This window comes from Hylobates moloch, unplaced genomic scaffold, assembly GCF_009828535.3.
Source record: "Hylobates moloch isolate HMO894 unplaced genomic scaffold, HMol_V3 SCAFFOLD_8, whole genome shotgun sequence".
In the NCBI taxonomy this organism is placed as follows: Eukaryota; Metazoa; Chordata; class Mammalia; order Primates; family Hylobatidae; genus Hylobates; species Hylobates moloch.
Window position 1 is genome coordinate 94,094,697 of NW_026652283.1, and position 14,087 is coordinate 94,108,783.

The following is a 14,087-nucleotide window of genomic DNA, read 5'->3' on the forward strand; positions in this document are numbered from 1 at the left end:
GATCAATGATAAACTGTATTTCATTTCCACAGTGTCTCATAGAAGAAAATGATATTGATTCAAGGTTGCTTACTATTTTTGGAGTGTTAATGATTTATGTTGGTTGCAGTGCAAGCATGAATAATTTTTACATCAATGCTGAGAAAATTAAGAACTTATGATTAAAATGAAAAAAAAGAATCATTTAGATCCCAGGTTGAAATATAGCTCCTAACTCATATTCACCTGTATCAGGCCATTTAAGGTGGCAGAATTAAGCCAGATCTTAAAATCCCCTAAACCTAGTGACATGAACAAGCATAAGGCAAAACAAAACCAAAAACTCAAAGACTAAATGATCAAGCAATGATCAGGGCTGGTAAATTGAACACAGGCAGAAATAAATTTTATGATATAAACAAATTTCCTTCTATATTTTTAGTAGGGAAAATTATTGAGTGTAGGTGGATAGTGGGGGGTTGTTAAGAAGAGAAATATTCAGCACTGAAAAGTCTCATTAAGAATCAACAACTTAGGGGCTTGCTTTGACAGCACATATACTAAAATTGGATACACAGAGAGAAGATTAGCACAGTTCATGTGCAAAGGTGCCACACAAATTCATGAAGCATTCTATATTTTTTAAATGAGAAAAAAACTTGAATAGCCATTTCTCCAAAGAGGAAATACAAATGGCCTATAGGCATATGAAAAGATGTTCAACATTACTAATCATTATGAAAATGCAAATCAAAGCCACAATGAGGCTAACATCTCACCCATTAGAATAGCTACAAGAAAAACAAAACATAAACAAAAAGAATACACAGAAAATAACAGTTGTTGGTGAGCTTCTGGAGAAATTGTAACACTTGTACCCTTTTGGTGGAAATAAAAAATGGTACACCCATTCTGGAAAACAGTATGGAGGTTACTCCAAAAATTAATGATAGGTATTATAAGATCCAGCAATTCTACTTTTGGATGTATAGGCAAAAGCATTGAAAGCAGGATTTTAAAGAGGTATCTGAATACCACGTTCATAGCAGCACTAAAATAGCCAAGGAGTGAAAGCAAACCAAGCATTTGTTATGGATAAATAAATAAATACAATGTGGCATATGTGCAGAATGGAATGTCATTCAGGAAAAGGAAAAAAGAAATAAATTTTGACACATGCTACAGTATGGATGAACCTTGAGGACATTATGCTAAGTGAAATGGCCCAGTCGTAAAAAGACAAATGCTGTAGGATTCCAGTTATATGAGGTATCTAGAATAGTCAAATTCATAGATACAGAAAGTAAAATGATGGTTGCCAGGGGCTGGAAGGAGGGGAAAATGGCGAGTTGTTGTTAAATGAGTACAAAACTTAAGTTTTGTAACATGAAAAAATTGGAACATTTTGCAATAAATGTGAATATTTTTAACAACACTGCTGAACACTGTACACTTATAAATTGTTAAGATGGTAAATTTTATGTTACGTATTTTTCCACAATAAAAAATAAAGCACTTGTAGAGAGGAAGGAGACAGTGTCAACAGCACAGAGCAGAGGCTATGACATGGAAGATCAGATTGAAAAGCTAGGGATTTTTGACTTGTTAAGACCTCATAAAAACGTCATGCAGATTTAAAGGATTTCTTGCTCCTCAGGTGAGGTGAAAAGATGAAGAGCATAGAAAATCTTGCCCTCTGCAACTAGTTGGATTGAAAGACTAATTTAAAAATGTTTTCTCTGACTTTTAAGAAAGGACAAATGCTAAATATCTCTTACACACATTCTTTTCTTCCGCTTTCAATTTTATTGAGAGATAGCAACTTGAAATTAGCAAAAGGTAACAATACAGCAACTTACGATTTGACTCTGCTTTATAGTAGTTGAGCAAGTTCACTTACGTTGTTTGATACAGTGTTATCAGTCCCACTTGAAAGATAAGCCTTGAGGGTCCAGAGATTTAGGAAAGATAAGTGGTAAGAATTAATAGTGGAGGAACTAAGTAATTGTCTATTCCCGTCAGAGTCTAAAATTTGTGTACTTGATATGACAGCACCATATTTTTTTTCTATAACTTTCATTAGAACCAATCTTCTCTATGCATCTATTCATTCTCTGGAAACGCAGAGAATAAAAGATGCCAATTCATGAGAAGCAGCTATCTATAAACTCAGTTAAACCATCTCCTTTCTAAACTGTCCCCTTAGAGTTCATTCTTTACTGCTTTCCTCGGCATTGCTATCATCAAAGACTTCATAAATGGCCATGCTGCAGCAGACAGAGGGCTGCCCTGGATTTACGAGAAGACCTAGATTCATTAACTGGCTAGGCACTTGCCAAGAACATTAGCATGGACAAGACACAATCACTGCAATTGAGATTCCTCATCTGTAAAACGACTTCATGTACCTCCTCAGCTTGTTGCAACACTTAAATGAAGTAACATATGTGCTTGCACTCAAACAATAAAACACTAGACTAATGTAGGTTATAATTGTTGTACTAGGTTCCCGTAAATCTGAGAGGAAGCATCTTAACAAAGAGTCAGGGATTTCAAAGTACACTGTGTTTAAAAATCCTAAAAATAGAGTTTTTCAATGCAGCATTTCTTGAAATAAAACATTCCAAGATTAAAATATGAAGATATTCCTTTAGCAAATAACAGGAAATGTGAGAGCTCTTCTGCTCCAGATTATTCAGTGTCCTGGGTGTTAAATTCTTTTTTTTCAACTTTTATTTTAAGTTCTGGGGTACATGTGCAGGATGTGCAGGTTTGTTAAATAGGTAAACGTGTACCTGAGTGTTTGCTGCACAGTTCAACCCGTTACCTAGGTATTAAGCCTAGTGTCCATTAGCTGTTCTTCCTGATGTTCTTCCTGATGTTCTTCCTCCCACTACCCCTCCAACAGCCCCCAGTGTGTGTTGTTCCCCACATGTGTCCATGTGTTCTCATTGTTCAGCTCCCACTTATAAGTGAGAACATGCGGTGTTTGGTTTTCTGTTCCTGTGTTAGTTTGCTGAGGATAATGGCTTTCAGCTCCATCCATGTCTCTGCAAAGGACATGATCTCGATCCTTTTTATGGCTGCATAGTATTCCACAGTGAATATGTACCACATTTTCTTTATCCAGTCTATCACTGATGGGCATTTGGGTTGATACCATGTCTTTGCTATTGTGAATAGTGCTGCAATGAACATATGCATTCATGTATCTTTATAATAGAATGGTTTATATTCCTTTGGGTAGATAGTAAAGGAATTACCAGGTCAAATGGTATTTCTACTTCTAAATTTTTGAGAAATCACCACACTGTCTTCCACAATGGTTGAACTAACTTACATTCCCACCGACAGTGTAAAAATGTTTCTATTTTTCTGCAGCCTCACCAGTACCTCTTGTTTCTTGACTTTTTAATAATAGCCATTCTGACTGGTGTGAGATGGTATCTCATTGTAGTTTTGATTTTCATTTCTCTAATGATCAGTGGTGCTGAGCTTTTTTCCATATGCTTGTTGGTTGCATGTATGTCTTCTTTTGAGAAGTGTCTGTTCATGTCCTCTGCCTGCTTTTTAATGAGGTTGTTTGTGTTTTTCTTGTATATTAGTACATTAGTTAAGTTCATTATAGACTCTGGATATTAGACCTTTGTCAGATGGATAGATTGCAAAAATATTCTCCCATTCTGTAGGTAGTCTGTTCACTCTGATGACCATTTCTTTTCCTGTGCAGAAGCTTTTTAGTTTAATTAGATCCCATTTGTCAATTTTGGCTTTTGTTGCAATTGCTCTTGGCGTTTTCATCATGAAACTTTTCCCCTGCCTGTGTCCTGAATGGTATTGCTTAAATTTTCTTCTAGTGTTTTTATAGTTGGGGTTTTACATTTAAATCTCTAATTCGTCTTGAGTTAATTTTTGTGTAAGGTGTAAGGAAGTGGTCCAGTTTCCATTTTCTGCATAGGGCTAGCCAGTTCCCCCAAGTACCATTTATTAAATAGAATCTTTTCCCCATTGCTTGTTTTAGTCATGTTTTTCAAAGATCAGATGGTTGTGGGTATGTGGTCTTATTTCTTAGCTCTTTTATCTGTTCCATTGGTCTATGTTTCTGTTTTTGTACCAGTAGCATGCTATTTTTGTTACTGTACCCCTGTAGTATAGTTTGAAGTTGGAGAACATGATGCCTCCAGCTTTGTTCTTTTTGCTTAGGATTGTCTTGGCTATACAGGCTCTTTTTTGGTTTCATATGAACTTTAAAATAGTTTTTTTCTAATTCTGTGAAGAATGTCAATGAGAATTTAATGGGAATAGCATTGAATCTATAAATTACCTTGGGCAGGATGGCGATTTTCATGATATTCATTCTTCCTATCCATGGGGATGGAATGTTTTTCCATTTGTGTCCTCTCCGATTTTCTTCAGCAGTGATTTGTAGTTCTCCTTTAAAAGATCCTTCACTTCCCTTGTTAGCTGTATTCCTAGGTATTTTATTTTCTTTGTAGAAATTGTGAACAGGAGTTCATTCATGATTTGGCTCTCTGCATGCCTGTTGTTGGTGTATAGGAATGCTAGCAACTTTTGCACATTGATTCTTTATCCTGAGACTGCTGGAATTGCTCATCAGCTTAAGAAGCTTTCAGACTGAGATGATGGGGTTTTCTAGAAACAGGATCATGTCATCTGCGAACAAACATAATTTAACTTCCTCTCTTCCTATTTGATTACGCTTTATTTCTTTTGCCTGATTGCCTTGGCCAGAACTTCCAATACTATGTTGACTAGGAGTGGTGAGAATGGCCATCCTTGTCTTGTGCTTGTTTTCAAGGGGAATGCTTTCCAGCTTTTGCCCACTGGGTATGATTTTGACTGTGGATTTGTCATGTATGGCTCTTATTATTTTGAGGTATGTTCCTTCAATCTAGATGTTAAATTCTTATAGAGAAATATTTCTCTGCTTTTTTAATCACAAGAAATTATAAGCTAAAGTTATAGAATTTCACAGTTGGGTCTATACATATTTCATTGTCTATAACAATTAAATAATAAAAATCCTGAGGTTGAGAGATTTGGTATTACTTAATGCTAGATCACAGGCCAATTTGGATTCTAATTATTTCTGTAGGTGATTTTGATCAAGCTCTTAAATGTTTAAACTTCATTTTTTTAATCTGTTGAAGTATGGAAGATTCGTTCCTGTTTCAGTTTGAATTCTTCAAAAACAGTGGATGCAGTGGACATGAATTTGGATGCAGTTAGTTTAAGACAGAGATAATCACAGCAAGCAAAGAGAAGAATATAATGAAACAGTGCAGGAAGAAAAGGCAACAGAAGTTGCATCCCTGAGCTAGTTTCTGTGGTAGACAACTAAAGCCTAATCCCTCTGAGGATTGTCCAAGGACCCACATAGAATGCATCTTAAAATGATCCTTCTAAGGAAAGGAAAGCTCAAGTATCTATCTACAGATTCCTGTCTCCCATTGGTTGAGAATTGCTCCCAATCTGCATCTGTACGCAGGCTGAGCGACTTTCCAAGGCTTCGGAGACAGTCTGAAAGGCAGGAAAACAGAGAGATACCACAGCACGTTTGTCTCAGGAGGGGCTGGCAACATGCACTTAAAACAGATGTACCTATTCAATGTGGTGTAGGCACAAAAAATGTTGGTTGCTATGAAGATTAAGTAAATTAATATATGGATGTATTTAGAATGGTGGTGCTTAGCTCATTACATAAAACCCACAACAACTTGGGCTTTTATTAGACTAAGACCTTTGTTGATGGGCATTACTAGCTTTTAGGAACTTTGCTCTGACTACCTGATACTCTTTTATTTTCTATGACTTCTTTTCTGTATTCTATTGCTGAGTATATCTTTCTATGCTTTGCATATATATGCCTCTGTGAACATGATCACTCTTCTCTTCCCATTAGTATATTTTTATTATCTATGTTGTCTTATTTAAATGGCATCTTGTTTGAAACAGATTAAATGCTTCATTCAATTTTGCATAATTGTATAGACCTAAAATGATCTTATGTATAGAAAGATGCTTAGTAAATATTACACATTTTAACATGTTTTTAAAGTGAATGTCTTTCGGTTGCCCTCACCACAGAGTTTTACCAGTATTTAAAACACATGGCCTTATTACTTCAATGAAAATTCAAATTCACAGCTCCCATTAGTATTGCAGAGAAATTCTGGCCTAGTTTCCCTGGATATTAATGGAAGTTCAGATCTCTTTTAATGAGCTTAATAGGGAAGAATTTTGGTATTCAAATAAACTACTTCCCCTCGCTTAGCCTAGGGCCAAAGAGAAAACAGTTACTATTATAAACTGGTCAGATAACTTCAAAGAGACTTAACTGCCAGAAAAGCCATTAAAGACTATATAAACAACAAATGCACAGTCATTTTTGGTGCAATTTGCAACATGAAATTTAACTTTTGGACATACTTGTCTCGGTTTCCTCCTACCTTACTGATAATCTATCGAATGCACTTTTTTATGTCCTTGTTATCCCATTGGTTTTTAAATTTTGGACATCAAGACTCAGCTTTCTCTCCTCGACTTCAGGTGCATGCAACTAAATATGTTCCTAATAGCTCCACTTTTATGGTATAGTAGATTGTAAAAAAAAAAAAAATAGTTAAAAAAAAGGTACTAAATCCTTCTGCTTTTGCATCCCCCTTTGCTATGCAGCATTTATTTGATGATCCCACCAAGAGAATTAATCTTCTTTGTGACTTGATTTTACCAGTTGCATGCAGTAGAAGGGACATTATGGGAGTTGTAAGCCAAAGGCTCAAAAGACCTTGCAGTTTCTACTCTTTTTCTCTCTTGCTGCTCTGAGACTTCCATGTGAAAAAAGCCTGGGCTATCTTGGTGGGCAAAATCATGAAGAGGAGATGTGATCAATCCATAAGGGGTCTCCTAGGTCAACCAGTCCCCCATTAATCCATCAGTCTATTCTACCCGTGTGAGTGACCCTAGGTGAGGCCAGGTGAGCTACTTAGCTGAGTTCAGCTCAAATTGCTGATACAGAGATTCATGATCAAATAAGCCATTAAGTGGTGTTGTGGTTTGTTACATAGTAATAGATGTTTGATACCAATGTTGAATAAACATCACTAATTTAGCAAATACAACAAGGAACCCTTGTTTTAACTCCCTAAATGTAGTGCTTCACAGTTTCTCCTTTATCAGTAATTGGATATTTGAATCATTTTATTTCTCAAGCCAGTAACCTTTCAGTCATCTTTTCAAACTTTCTTTTTTTCTCTCACGTCCAAACCATCAATAAATCCTGCCAACTATTTTTTTGTTTTTTGAGACAGAGTCTTGCTCTGTCACCCAGCCTGGAGTGCAGTGGCACGATCTCGGTTCACTGCAACCTCTGCCTCCCAGATTGAAGCAATTCTCCTGCCTCAGCCTCCTGAGTAGTTGGGATTACAGGTGCATGCCACCACACTCAGCTAATTTTTTTGTATTTTTAGTAGAGACGGGGTTTCACCATGTTAGCCAGGATGGTCTTGATCTCCTGACTTTGTGATCTGCCTGCCTCAGCTTCCCAAAGTTCTAGGATTACAGGTGTGAGCCACTGTGCCCTGCCCAACTCTTTTTTTAATGTAAAAAGCTGAACCACTTCTCGCTCTTCTCCATTGCTTATATCCTGGTTTGAGGCATTATCATCTTTCACTTGGATTATTGTAATTAAATCCCATGTTGTTTTCCTGCTTCTGCCTTGATCCTTTGCAGTCTATTTTCCTCATAGCAATAAGAATGACCTTTTAAATAATAAATTATGCCATGTTATTTCTCTGATAAAAAATCATTCAGTGTAACAGTTTTGTGGTTCCTCTAAAGTTAAACATGCAATTACTTTATGACCCAGCAACTTCACTTCTACATATATATCCAAAGTAATTGAAAATAGATATTCCAACAAAAACTATGGATGAATGTTCATGGTAGAAATAGTCGCAATAATTATTTCTCAAGAAATAAGTCAAAAACAAGAAAAGGTATAATATCTGCAGTCTAAGCAAGAGTAGGAGGGCTCTTACTTAGGTATATACCTGGAAAAATGCTGAAAATTGCTTCTGGTTGGAATGAAGAATCCTATCTAATGTATAAGCAGTTATAATCCAAGCCTACCTCAGGTTGTAGACTTGTATTAGTCATTTCATATGCAACGTTCTTCTATGTTTTTCTTCCTCTATCTTTTGCCTGCTGTGCTGATAAAGACACTATATAAATTTCCCAAGATATTTTTATGTTTCTTTGGACAAAATCTGCTTCTTCCATACTTTGGTATGTATGTCAAAGGTAAGTCAGTAAGTCATCTGTAGACAGGTAGTCACCTAGCTCCAAGCTCAGGGAGAATGATGGTGCAGGTACCGACAAGGCATGAGATTTATAAGAAATGGACTCTAGGATTTTCAGGAATCCTCCTTCTATCTAGAAACGTCCCTCTACCTTTAAGACAATTTAATTTGTTTGACTAAATATCTAGAATTTCAAGCTCAAATTTAAAATAACTAATGTCATTTACATGTGCCCAGCTTCTCCTTGAATTTTTAAAATCTCTAAACAAAATATTTCAACTCTTGAAGTAGCTCTTGTGTATGGTGGAGCTTATATAACATTCTATATATCAACAGAACTTTGCTTCAATCCAAGGCCTGAAGGTGATCTGAATGCTGATCAACACACCGCCTATGAGCATTTCATACAGAAAGAAGAGCAGCTAATATACCTATTGATTTGCAACCACTTATTTTATATATGCATGTGCAGGTCAATTCTTCATTGAAAAGTACACACTGCCTTAATTTGACAATTTTTCTCTTGCTTTTAAATTACTTCAAAAGAAAGAGAAAAGAAATCTTTATCAAGCTCTTAAACATCTGTGCTGTATGTACAACAGGCAGATTTTTTTATGGATTTAGCTAATTATTGGCTCCTAGAATATACAAAAAACAACAAATAAATTGTTGGAACAAAGGAGCAAGATACTTTTTCACATAACAATAAGCATCCAATAAATATTTAAATAAATAAAAAATGTAAAGCTGACTTTTGCCATAACAACTAGGCATTCAAAAAACATTAGATATAACTAACGCTAAATGACGAGTTAATGGATGCAGGAAATCAACATGGCACATGTATACATATGTAACAAACCTGCACATTGTGCACATGTACCCTAAAACCTAAAGCATAATAATAATAATAATAATAAAAAGAGAAAAACAAAAACAAAAACCAAAAACATTAGATGAATGAATAAATGCAAGAATTAATGGAGTATTAAGTTAGTATATTGCTTTTGATCTGAGATAGTTCTCCTGACTTCCTTATTTTCATACATAATAACTATCTCTGTGGCAAAACTTACACTCAGAAGCCAGTAGCAAGTATCTCCATATCCATCAATTCACTAATTTAGCCATTCATTTATTCAATTATATTTTTGTTCAACTAATTTAATTGTTGAAAAATGATGTGCTGAGCACTGATGGTCCCAAACACTATTTTGAATGCTGGGAATCAAGGAGCATGAAACTAACAATGGTGGTGCAGCATGTCAGCTAATTAAATGAGGGAAAGTATAAACTGTATGAAATCTCACAGCAGGGACATCTAATCATCACTTGGGGAATCAGGTCGGCCTGTCAGCATCAAGTAACATTTTTAACTTCCATTTGCAAAGTGAGTAGGAGTTAGACAGGTGAGTAAAAGTGTTGGATGGGAAAGGATGTTTCAGACAGAAGAACAGAAAGAATATCACATATTTCGTCACATTGGGTTATTAAAAGGAATTCACTATGGATATAGCACAAAACTCCATGTGGGCTCAATGTTTAAACTAGACCTCGTTGGGAGCAAACCAGGGGCTTTATAAACCTTATTAAATCTGGTCTTTATACAGAAGTCTTGGCATTCTAGAAAGAAGAACATCAATGGCTCGCAGTTAGGATTTAAGTCTGTTCGTTATTATTGCTTTCATGGAATATCTGATTTCTTAAGTGCTAGGCCCTCTCTGCCTGCATAAGACTTCCTAAACAGGTTGGTCCCCATTAGTTTCCCTGATCTTCTATGTGGGCTAAATGTAACCTGCTTGAAAATCCATAATCCTCCCGTATCTATCTGGAAACCTAATTCATTACCAAATATTCAGGCTTTTCTGAGATGAGTGAGGTGTGCAGCTTGCAGAGGTTTCAAAAGAAAGTGTATGAGGTAAGAGCCATGTTTTAGTCAATATACTCTCAAGGGAAGGAGTTAAGTATCTATGAGAATTTTCTAGTTAAAAAGTAGAATCTTCAAGGGCATAGAAAAGTATTTGAGAATTGGAGGCAGCATTAATGGCTTTGGGTGGGGCAGGACATTTAGAGTCGTTTGAGTTGATTGTGCAGTGGGGGATGAAATGCTTGGGAGTTTATACCTTGGGCAGTGAATGATGGACAGAGGGATAGACATTTTGTGGTCGATGAGACTCAAATATCCCTTGAAGGGCAATTCACAGTCTGAGACTCCACTCACTCATACTGTAAGAGCTCACTGGAAAAACCCAAAAACTTCTTCACCCAGAAGAACTAGTTTATAATTGCATCTTGAAAAGAAGCCATGTGAAAAAGGTGATATCTTCACCTTTTTTATGGTGATATGTGGGCTTGCCAATGACTACACCGTGTAGTCCAAAATTTCCTTAGCATGGTTTCAAAATGTCTTCAGAAACCCTTCCCAAGTTAGCTCATTTCAGTTTTTATCTGCAAAATATGGTCCATTGAGACAAAACCATTGCATATATTCACAGCAGTAATCAATTTCCCTGCCCTAGACTATTGCACTGGTGGGCTCATCATTCTGATTTGTATTTTGTAGACTACTTTAAAACTCTACCTTCTGTAGGAAACTTTCCCAGTCTACTCTGTGCTTCCACAGAACTTTTGTGTGACATCCTGCTTATGCTTGCATTGTCACCCATATACCTGTTTGTTTCCAGCAACTAATGGTTTCAATTTTAGTTTTAGTTTTCCTGTTTGATCCACAAAGTCCACTTATACAACATAGTCCCAACATAGTCCCAATAATATTCAATGTTATAAGCTATTTCTTACCCTATCTCAATAACTCAATTGTTTCCACATGCAGGAAACTATATTAGAAACCGTGGTAGTAAAACTTACATTACTGAAAGAAAAACCTTGAATTTACTTCACTTTATATAACAGGAAAATTATTAGTAAGCTTTAGTGTTTTGACAAATATCAAGAAAGTCTTGTGATCTGCCTCATAATGTAGTAGGTTCACTGGTTAGAGGCTAAGAATTCCCAGAGTCATTGCCTTTTTGCTTCATGTTTGCATGGCTGGAAGCAGGGCCTGACACATTGTAGGAGCTTAGGACATGCTTGCAGAGTGATTCTCTGAATAATGCATGAATTGACTACTTGGTTAATTAACTTAATATTTTTATTTAGCGGTCTGCTCAGCAAAGCATTGATCTTCTAGGGAACCTACTGACATCTAAGTCTCCATCAACAAATGTTCTGAATAATAAGACATGTGGTCTAAGTCCCCAAAAACTTGAATTAGGAATCTAAAATCCCTCAGGAGGCTGAGGCAGGAAGGTTGTTTGATGCCAGCAGTTCGAGACGAGCCTGGGTAACAGTGGGACCCCATCTCTAAAAATTTTTTTCAAAATTAACCAGGCATGGTGGTCCCTGCCTATAGTTTCAGTTACTTGGCAGGCTGAAGCAGGAGGATCACTTGAGCCCAAGAGTTTGATGCTACAATGAACCATGATTGCACCACTGCACTCCAGCCTGGGCAACAGAGTGAGACCCATCCATCTCAAACATACATACATACATAAATCTGAAATCACAGTTTGCCGAGATGAGATGCATGTGTATTATAGTGTGTATATAAATCTGCCATGTGGGTATCAAAGCAGAAGCTCCTCTATTTCTTTTGCTACATTTCATTCAGAAAAGCATAGTTGTTTAGCACACAACTGCAACTGTCCTGCCCTGGGAGTTCCAGGCAGCATCTGTTTGTATGGAACTGCTACAAATATGTTTGTATGGAAATGCTGCAATAGTATGGTCAAAGGCCATCCTGAGAACTGTGACTGCTAGACCACTACAACAAAGGTATTTCAAGAGAAGAATATGTCTTTATTAATAGCAATCCCTTTGGGCTGTTCCAATTAGATCACAGACTCTGACAAAAACCCATTTCACTTCCTTTTAAGTGAGGACATTGTCAGAGAGTGAAAGGAGCTCCTTAAGTCTTTGTTGTGATCTTTAAGTTGGTCTTGGTATCAAGCAGTAGGTGGGGCAAGAACAAGGGTTTGGGAGCCTATTACCTGAGTCTGTTGTTCAGCCTCACCATCTCCATGCTGGGTGACACTGGAAATGCTACTTAGAGTTTATGTCTTCTTCTTATTTGTGATGCCTAGATAACAATGCCTGCCCCGGAGGGCTGATGTGAATGGCTGTGATAATGGGCGTAGTGTATCTGCCATGGCAAGTGTTGGATGCAGTAGAGCTCTCTCATTAGCACAGAGGAAGTGTTTTGGTTAAATATATTAGAAAAAATATATAATACATCCCCTTTAAAAAGTTGTGACTTTTCCTCAACAACAGAGACTTAAAACACTTGAACTGGAGAGTAAATAATGGCAGCATATGCACCCATCTCACAAGTGAAATAGAAGAGGTTTCAAAAGGCTCACCATGTCACTGTCTCAGGGTAAGTGCAGTCACGTCTTAGCTTTCCTATATAACAGCAAGTTTCATTGTATACACAAGTTATTCCTTTGAAATGTTAAATCATTACTGCTTGTTCTAATCTTTTGCTCCATTTCAAATTTTATGATTCTCACTTTTCTGTTAGTCAGCATTTATTTGCAGTGATCCAACCAAAAGTTTTCACCTGTTGCTCCTTTTCCTAGTCTTGCTACTTTATAATTTGGGTATTTCCTCTAAATTTCCTTGAAAAAGCCGAGAGCCCAGAGGTAAACTAAAATGCTCACGATTGTCTAACTTGTGAATGCCACTTTCTTACTCATTTTTAGAATTTCTTAAGTATAATTCTGCTTTTTCTTTCTCACAGCATAGCTATGACTCTGTAGTTCTTAGGATACAATATTTCTCATTCTGCTTATTGATTAGATGAAGAAAAACATCAACTAGTCTTTCTAGCATTGAGAGAATTTAGTATAAGAGCAAGGAAAAAAATAGTATATCCTTTCATTATTGCTGCTGTCACACTGTTGTTGTTTTATATAATTTCAACTTTTATTTTAGATTCAGGGTTACAGTAATGTGCAGGTTTGCTACATGGGTATATTGTGTGATGCGAGATTTGGGGTATGATTGATCCCATCACCCTGCTAGTGAGCATACTCGTCAATAGCCAATTTATCCGTCCTTGTCCCCATCCCTCCTTCCCCCCCTTGCAGTCCCCAGTGTCTAATATCACCATCTTTATATACATGAGTAGCCAGTGTTCAGCTCCCACTTATAAGTGAGAACATGTGGTATTTGGTTTTCTGTTTCTGCATTAATTCACTTGTAATAATGGCTTCCAGCTGCATCTATTTTGCTGCAAAGGACATGATTTCTTTCTTTTTTATGGTTTTGTAGTATTCCATGGTGTATATATTTCACATTTTCTTTATGCAGCCCACAATTGATGGGCAGCTAGGTTAATTCCATGTCTTTGCTATTATTAATAGTGCTGTGATGAACATATGAGTGCATGTGTCATTTGGTAGAACAATTTATTTTCTCTTGGATATATACCCAGTAACGAGATTGATTGGGTCAAATGGTAGTTCCGTTTTAAGTTCTTTGAGAAATCTCCAAACTGCTTTCCACAGTGGCTGAATTAATTTACATTCCCACCAATAGCATACAAGCATTCCCATTTTGCTGCAGCCTCGCTGACAATTTTGTTGTTGTTGTTGTTTGTTTGTTTTACTTTTTTAGTAATAGCCATTCTGACTGGTGTGAGATAGTATTTCATTGTGGTTTTGATTTGCATTTCTCTAACACTTAGTAATCTTGAGCATTTTTTCATAGGTTTGTTGTCCATTTGTC

General features: G+C 36.6%; 1 non-coding gene across 1 annotated transcript; it reads left to right on the forward strand.

Moving 5' to 3' along the window:
- Positions 1–519: 519 nt before the first annotated feature.
- On the forward strand, positions 520–622 carry LOC116473956 (U6 spliceosomal RNA). The gene has a single exon (XR_004249516.1). It is a non-coding gene; the product is annotated as a U6 spliceosomal RNA (small nuclear RNA).
- Positions 623–14,087: the final 13,465 nt, after the last annotated feature.